Here is an 8992-nt window from a genome sequence, read left to right on the forward strand (position 1 = left end):
GGGTCGGGGCCCTCTGCCCCGATCCAGACGGGGAAGGGGAGAGAGGCGTGCGGGAGGGAGCGAGTGGGGGGGCGAGTAGGTGGCGGCTAGGGTTCGGCCGAGTGGGGAGCGGGGGTTATGCAGGGGCGAGTGGGCCGGCCTGGGGGCCCGATGGCCTGCTGGGCCGAGGCCCAGTGGGGGGGTTTGCTCCTTTTTTTTACCTTTTCTTTTTGTTTATTTCCTTTTCTGTTTTATTTCATTTAAAAGTATTTAGGCATTTTATAAAAATGTGTTTTCTGTACTATAATTACCTATGCCATTTTTGGCACAGCCCGAACATTTTAGTTTAATATTTTGAAAACTTTTGTCGTTTGATTGATTTAGGATTTAAATTCAAAACGGTTTCGAATCAACCCGAGATTAATTACAGTGACAGAGGTGATGTGTCATCATTAGTAGAGGACTATTGTAGCTTGATTACCCGGGCGTCACAACGCATCGTCACCTCGTCCTTCGCCAGTCTCCGCTTATTCCGCAGCTCCTGCTGTGAGTTACAAATATGAGCAATGGCACCGGTATCAAATACCCAGGAGTTACTATGAGTACTGGTAAGGTACACATCAATTACATGTATATCAAATATACCTTTAGTGTTGCCGGCCTTCTTGTCCGCTAAGTATTTGGGGCAGTTCCGCTTCCAGTGACCCTTCCCTTTGCAATAAAAGCACTCAGTCTCAGGCTTGGGTCCATTCTTTGACTTCTTCCCGGCAACTAGCTTACCGGGCGCGGCCACATCTTTGCCGTCCTTCTTGAAGTTCTTCTTACCCTTGCCCTTCTTGAACTTAGTGGTCTTATTGACCAACAACACTTGATGTTCTTTCTTGGTTTCAACCTCTGCTGACTTCAGCATTGAAAATACTTCAGGAATGGTCTTCACCATCCCCTGCATATTGTAGTTCATCACAAAGCTCTTGTAGCTCGGTGGGAGCGACTGAAGGATTCTGTCAATGACCGCCTCGTCCGGGAGGTTGATCTCTAGCTGGGACAGGTGGTTGTGCAACCCAGACATTTTGAGTATGTGCTCACTGACAGAACTGTTTTCCTCCATCTTACAACTATAGAACTTGTCAGAGACTTCATATCTCTCGACCCGGGCATGAGCATGAAAAACCATTTTCAGCTCCTCGAACATCTCATATGCTCCGTGTTGCTCAAAACGCTTTTGGAGCCCCAGTTCTAAGCTGTAAAGCATGCCGCACTGAACGAGGGAGTAATCATCAGCACGTGACTGCCAAGCGTTCATAACATCTTGGTTCTCTGGGATGGGTGCTTCACCTAGTGGTCCTTCTAGGACATATGCTTTCTTGGCTGCTATGAGGATGATCCTCAGGTTCCGGACCCAGACCGAATAGTTGCTGCCATCATCTTTTAGCTTGGTTTTCTCTAGGAACGCGTTGAAGTTCAAGTTGACATGAGTGTTGGCCATTTGATCTACAAGACATATTTTGCAAAGATTTTAGACTAAGTTCATGATAATTAAGTTCATCTAATCAAATTATTTAATGAACTCCCACTCAGATTGACATCCCTCTAGTCATCTAAGTGTTACACGATCCGAGTCGACTAGGCCGTGTCCGATCATCACGTGAGACGGACAAGTCATCATCGGTGAACATCTCCATGTTGATCGTATCTTCCATACGACTCATGTTCGACCTTTCGGTCTCTTGTGTTTCGGGGCCATGTATGTACATGCTAGGCTTGTCAAGTTAACCCTAAGTGTTTTGCATGTGTAAAAATGTCTTACACCCGTTGTATGTGAACGTAAGGATCTATCACACCCGATCATCACGTGGTGCTTCGAAACGACGAACTTTAGCAAGGGTGCACAGTTAGGGGGAACACTTTCTTGAAATTATTATAAGGGATCATCTTATTTACTACCGCCGTTCTAAGTAAACAAGATGCATAAAACATAATAAACATCACATGAAATTATATAAAATAGTGACATGATATGGCCAATATCATATAGCTCCTTCAATCTCCATCTTCGGGGCTCCATGATCATCTTCGTCACCGGCATGACACCATGATCTCCATCATCATGATCTCCATCATCGTGTCTTCATGAAGTTGTCACGCCAATGACTAGTTCTACTTCTATGGCTAACGTGTTTAGCAATAAAGTAAAGTAATTTACATGGCGTTCTTCAATGACATGCAGGTCATACAAAAATAAAGACAACTCCTATGGCTCCTGCCGGTTGTCATACTCATCGACATGCAAGTCGTGATTCCTATTGCAAGAACATGATCTCATACATCACAATATATCATTCATCATTCATCACAACTTCTGGCCATATCACATCACATGACAATTTCTGCAAAAACAAGTTAGACGTCCTCTAATTGTTGTTGCATCTTTTACGTGGCTGCAATTGGGTTCTAGCAAGAACGTTTTCTTACCTACGAATAACCACAACATGATTTTTTCAACTTCTATTTACCCTTCATAAGGACCCTTTTCATCGAATCCGCTCCAACTAAAGTAGGAGAGACAGACACCCGCTAGCCACCTTATGCAACTAGTGCATGTCAGTCTGTGGAACCTGTCTCACGTAAGCGTACGTGTAAGGTCGGTCCAGGCCTCTTCATCCCACAATACCGCTGAAGCAAGAAAAGACTAGTAGTGGCAAGCAAGTTGACAAGATCTACGCCCACAACAGATGTGTGTTCTACTCGTGCAACAGAGAACTACGCATAGACCTAGCTCATGATGCCACTGTTGGGGAACGTTGCAGAAAATAAAAAAATTCCTACGGTTTCACCAAGATCCATCTATGAGTTCATCTAAGCAACGAGTGATAGGAGTGCATCTACATACCTTTGTAGATCGCGAGCGAAAGCGTTCAAGAGAATGGGGATGATGTAGTCGTACTCGCCGTGATCCAAATCATTGATGACCAAGTGCCGAACGGACAGCACCTCCGCGTTCAACACACATACGGAGCGGATGACGTCTCCCGCACCTTGATTCAGCAAGGAGGAGGGAGAGGTTCAGGAAGAAGGCTCCAACAGCAGCACGACGGCGTGGTGGTGATGGAGTGGCAGATCTCCGGCAGGGCTTCGCCAAGCTCACGCGGAGAAGGAGATGTGTTGGGGAGGAGAGGGGTTGCGCCTTGGATGTTGTGTGCAGCCCTCCCCTCGCCCCTCTATTTATAGGGGAAGGGGGAAGGGGGCCGGCCCCCTCTAGATGAGATCCAGAGGGGGGGCGGCGGCCAAGGGAGGGGGCTTACCCCCCAAGCAAGGGGTGCCGCCCCCACTAGGATTTCCCCCCAACCCTAGGCGCATGGGCCCAGGGGGGCGCCCAGCCCTCCAGGGGCTGGTTCCCTGCCCCCTACAGCCCATGAGGCCCTCCGAGAGAGGTGGCCCCTCCTGGTGGACCCCCGGAACCTCTCCGATGGCCCCGGTACAATACCGATATGCCCCCGAAACTTTCCGGTGACCGTATGACAACTTCCCATATATAAATCTTCACCTCCGGACCATTCCGGAACTCCTCGTGACATCCAGGATCTCATACAAGACTCCGAACAACATTCGGTAATCACATACAAGTCTTCCTAATAACCCTAGCGACACCGAACCTTAAGTGTGTAGACCCTACGGGTTCGGGAGACACGCAGACATGACCGAGACGGCTCTCCGATCAATAACCAACAGCGGGATCTGGATACCCATGTTGGCTCCCACATGCTCCTTGATGATCTCATCGGATGAACCATGATGTCGAGGATTCAATCAACCCCGTATACAATTCCCTTTGTCAGACGGTATGTTACTTGCCCGAGATTCGATCATCGGTATCCCAATACCTCGTTCAATCTCGTTGACGGCAAGTCACTTTACTCGTACCGTAATGCATGATCCCGTGACCAGACACTTGGTCACTTTGAGCTCATTATGATGATGCACTACCGAGTGGGCCCAGTGATACCTCTCTGTAATACAGAGTGACAAATCCCAGCCTCGATCCATGTCAACCCAACAGACACTTCCGGAGATACTTGTAGTGCACCTTTATAGTCACCCAGTTACGTTGTGACGTTTGGTACACCCAAAGCACTCTTACGGTATCCGGGAGTTACACGATGTCATGGTCTAAGGAAAGATACTTGACATTGGAAAAGCTCTAGCAAAACGAACTACACGATCTTTTGCTATGCTTAGGATTGGGTCTTGTCCATCACATCATTCTCCTAATGATGTGATCCCGTTATCAACGACATCTAATGTCCATAGTCAGGAAACCATGACTATCTGTTGATCAACGAGCTAGTCAACTAGAGGCTTACTAGGGACATATTATGGTCTATGTATTCACACGTGTATTACGATTTCCGGATAATACAATTATAGCATGAACAAAGACAATTATCATGAACAAGGAAATATAATAATAATCCTTTTATTATTGCCTCTAGGGCATATTTCCAACAAATGGTATATATGATTACTATGATGTGGAACAAATAGAAGAATGTGTTGCTTTCAAGGCTGCTTATGAAATTGAAGCTTTGTTTGAAAAGTATGAAGCTTTTGATGATGATGGTTATAGGCCTAAAAATCTTGCTATACTTAGATATTGCTATGCAAATTATAAATACAATTACTATATTAATGCTTTTATAAAGAAAGTCTCCGTTGTCCAAGAAGAGACTAATATTTTGCAGGAAGCTATGGAAGAAGAAATTGATGAAACTATGAGCTCATTGGATGAAAAATATGAGGAGGAAAGCGAAGAACAAAAGGAGGAAGAGCGGATTGATCACCCGTGCCCACCTTCTAATGAGAGTAACTCTTCAACTCATACATTGTTTAATTCCCCTTCGTGCTTACCGAAGGATGATTGCTATGATGATTGCTATGATCCCTTGAATTTGTTTGAAATATCCCTTTCTGTTGATGCTTGCTATGCTTGTGGCCAAGATGCCAATATGAATAATGGAGATGAACTTGCTATAGTTCCTTATGTTAAACATGAAATTGTTGTTATTGCATCCACGCATGATAGTCCTATTATCTTTTTGAATTCTCCCGATTACACTATATCGGAGAAGTTTGCACTTATTAAGGGTTACATTGATGGGTTGCCTTTTACTGCTGCACATGATGATTTTGATAGATATAATATGCATGTGCTTGCTGCTCCTACTTGCAATTATTATGAGAGAGGAACTATATCTCCACCTCTCTATGTTTCCAATATGATAGAATTGCAGGAAACTGTTTATACTATGCATGGCCTTTACTTGGTGTGCATGAATTGTTCTTTTATGACATGCGGATGCATAGGAAGAGAGTTAGACTTCTTCATTGCTTGATATATGTTACTATGTGCTCACTACTAAATTACAAATCATTGTTAATTCAAATTGGCTTTGATATACCTTGGGATCCGGGTGGATCCATTACTTGAGCACTAAATGCCTAAGCTTAATGGCTTTAAAGAAAGCGCTGCCATGGAGACAACCTGGAAGTTTTAGAGTGTCATTTATTTCTGTTGTGTGCTTTTATTTTGTTTAAAAACAAAAAAAAATAAAGAGGGAAACCCAAAACTTTTCAAAAAGAGAAGTCAAAGTGAGAGAGGCGAGCATTGTGAAAGTGGGGGATGTCCTTGAACTTTATTCATGCCCATGGGAACTTTGTGAATCTTAATTGCAGAAACTTTTCAATAAAAATAATTATCCCCTTGTACAATTCCATTGTATTATAAAAATAATGTGCTAAGGTTTGCCTTTAGGATGTTTACAATGCTTGTTGGTTTGTACGGTGCTGGACAGAAACTTTGGCTGTAGTGCGTGATTTTACATTTTTATATGGAACGTCAATTGGTTCTGATTCCTTTTGCACTATCTTGTTACAACTTGTTTATTTTTCCTAATTTTGGTAGAATTGTTGGGGTACCAGAAGTATGGTGGATGTTCAGATTGCTACAGACTGTTCTGTTTTTGACAGATTCTGTTTTTGATGCATAGTTTGCTTGTTTTAATGAATCTATCAATTTATATCAGTGGATTAAGCCATCGAAATGTTATATTACAGTAGACACAATGCAAAAACAAAATATGAATTGGTTTGCTGCAGTACTTAGAGTGGTGATTTGCTTTATTATACCAACGGATCTTACCGAGATTTCTGTTGAAGTTTTGTGTGGATGTAGTGTCTAATCAAGGATGTTTCGATGTGAGAAGAAGGAAGAGAGGCAAGAGCTCAAGCTTGGGGATGCCCGAGGCACCCCAAGTAAATATTCAAGGAGACTCAAGCGTCTAATCTTGGGGATGCTGGGGAGGCATCCCCTCTTTCTTCAACAAGTATCGGTATGTTTTCGGATTCGTTTCGTTCATGCATTATGTGCAAATCTTGGAGCGTCTTTTGCATTTAGTTTTCACTTTTCTTTTATGCACCATGCTGGTATGAGATAGTCCTTGGTTGATTTATAGAATTATCATTGCACTTCACTTAAATCTTTTGAGTATGGCTTTATAGAATGCTTCACGTGCTTCACTTATATCATTTGAAGTTTGGATTGCCTGTTTCTCTTTACATAGACAACATCCATTTGTAGAATGCTCTTTTGCTTCACTTATATTTGTTAGAGCGTGGGCATATCTTTTGTAGAAAGAATTTAAACTCTCTTGCTTCACTTATATCTATTTAGAGAGATGACAGGAATTGGTCATTCACATGGTTAGTCATAAAATCCTACATAAGCTTATAGATCGCTGAATATGATATGTTTGATTCCTTGCAATGGTTTTGTGATATAGAGGTGATAATATGTGGGAGCTACTAGTAGATGGTTGTGTTCAGTAAGGATGTTGGTGTTAAGGTTTGTGATTCCTGAAGCATGCACGTATGGTCTACTAACTATGTAACCAAATTGGCACGCATTGTATTTTGATTGTTTATCTTTGCGTGAAGGTCGGGGGCGCGCGATGGTTAACTCCTACCAACCTCCCCCCTAGGAGCATGCGCGTAGTACTTTGCTTCAAGGGCTAATAAACTTTTGCAATAAGTATATGATTTCTTTATGACTAATGTAAGTCCATGGATTATACGCACTTTTACCTTTCCATCATTGCTAGCCTCTTCGGTACCGTGCATTGCCCTTTCTCACCTCAATAGTAGGTGCAAACTTCGTTGGTGCATCCAAACCCCATGATATGATACACTCTATCACACATAAGCCTCATTATATCTTCCTCAAAACAGCCACCATACCTACCTATCATGGCATTTCCATAGCCATTCCGAGATATATTGCCATGCAACTTTCATCATCATCATATACATGACTTGAGCATTTAATGTCATATTGCTTTGCATGATGGTAAGATAGCTAGCATGATGTTTTCATGGCTTGTCCGTTTTCTGATGTCATTGCTACGCTAGATCATTGCACATCCCGGTACACCGCCGGAAGCATTCATATAGAGTCATATCTTTGTTCTAGTATCGAGTTGTAATATTGAGTTGTAAGTAAATAAAAGTGTGATGATCGTCATTATAGAGCATTGCCCCATGAAAAAAAAGAAAAAGGAAAAAAGGAAAGGCCAAAGAAGCCTAAATAAAAAAGGGGGGCCAAAGAAGCCCACCCAAAAAAAGAAAATAAATAAAAGGGGCAATGTTATTATCTCTTTTTCCACACTTGTGCTTCAAAGTAGCACCATGTTCTTCATATAGATTGTCTCCTATGTTGTCACTTTCATATACTAGTGGGAATTTTCATTATAGAACTTGCCTTGTATATTCCAACGATAGGCTTCCTCAAATGCCCTAGGTCTTCATGAGAAAGCAAGTTGGATGCACACCCACTTAGTTTCTTTTGTTGAGCTTTCATACACTTATATCTCTTAGTGCATCCGTTGCATGGCAATCCCTACTCCTCACATTGACATCAATTGATGGGCATCTCCATAGCCCGTTGATTAGCCACGTTGATGTGAGACTTTCTCCCTTTTTGTCTTCTCCACATAACCTCCATCATCATATTCTATTCCACCCATAGTGCTATATCCATGGCTCACGCTCATGTATTGTGTGAAGGTTGAAAAAGTTTGAGAATACTAAAGTATGAAATAATTGCTTGGCTGACACCGGGATAGGCATGATGGGTACCTTGTGTTAAGAAAAGGGAGCATACAAGACTATATGATTTTTGTACGGATAACTTTCTGAAGCATTTATGTTTTGAAAGACATGATTGTTTGTTGGGACGCCCTAAGTATTATTGCTTTTATGTCAAATGATAGACTATTGCTTTGAATCACTCGTGTCTTAATATTCATGCCAGGATTAGACATATGATCAAGATTATGCTAGGTAGCATTCCACATCAAAAATTATCTTTTTATCATTTACCTACTCGAGGACGAGCAGGAATTAGAGGGGAAACCCTTCTCCCATCTAGGGAGAAGGTCAAGGAAGAATAAGAAGAAGGGGGGCTCTCTCCCCCTTGCTTCCGGTGGCGCTGGAACACCGGGGGGACCATCATCATCACCGCGATCTTCACCAACACCTCCATCATCTTCACCAACGTCTCCATCACCTTCCCCCATCTATAGCCAGTGGTCCACTCTCCCGCAACCCGCTGTACCCTCTACTTGAACATGGTGCTTTATGCTTCATATTATTTTCCAATGATGTGTTGCCATCCTATGATGTCTGAGTAGATTTTCATTGTCCTATCGGTGATTGATGAATTGCTATGATTGGTTTGAGTTGCATGTTTTATTATTGGAGCTGTCCTATGGTGCCCTCCGTGTCGCGCAAGCGTGAGGGATTCCCGTTGTAGGGTTTGCAATCTGTTTATGATTTGCTTATGGTGGGTGGCGTGGGTGACAGAAGCACAGACCCGAGTAAGTAGGTTGTTTGCGTATGGGATAAAGGGGACTTGATACTTTAATGCTATGGTTGGGTTTTACCTTAATGAATCTTTAGTAGT

Source organism: Triticum dicoccoides, chromosome 1B (genome assembly GCF_002162155.2).
Source record: "Triticum dicoccoides isolate Atlit2015 ecotype Zavitan chromosome 1B, WEW_v2.0, whole genome shotgun sequence".
Taxonomy (NCBI): Eukaryota; Viridiplantae; Streptophyta; class Magnoliopsida; order Poales; family Poaceae; genus Triticum; species Triticum dicoccoides.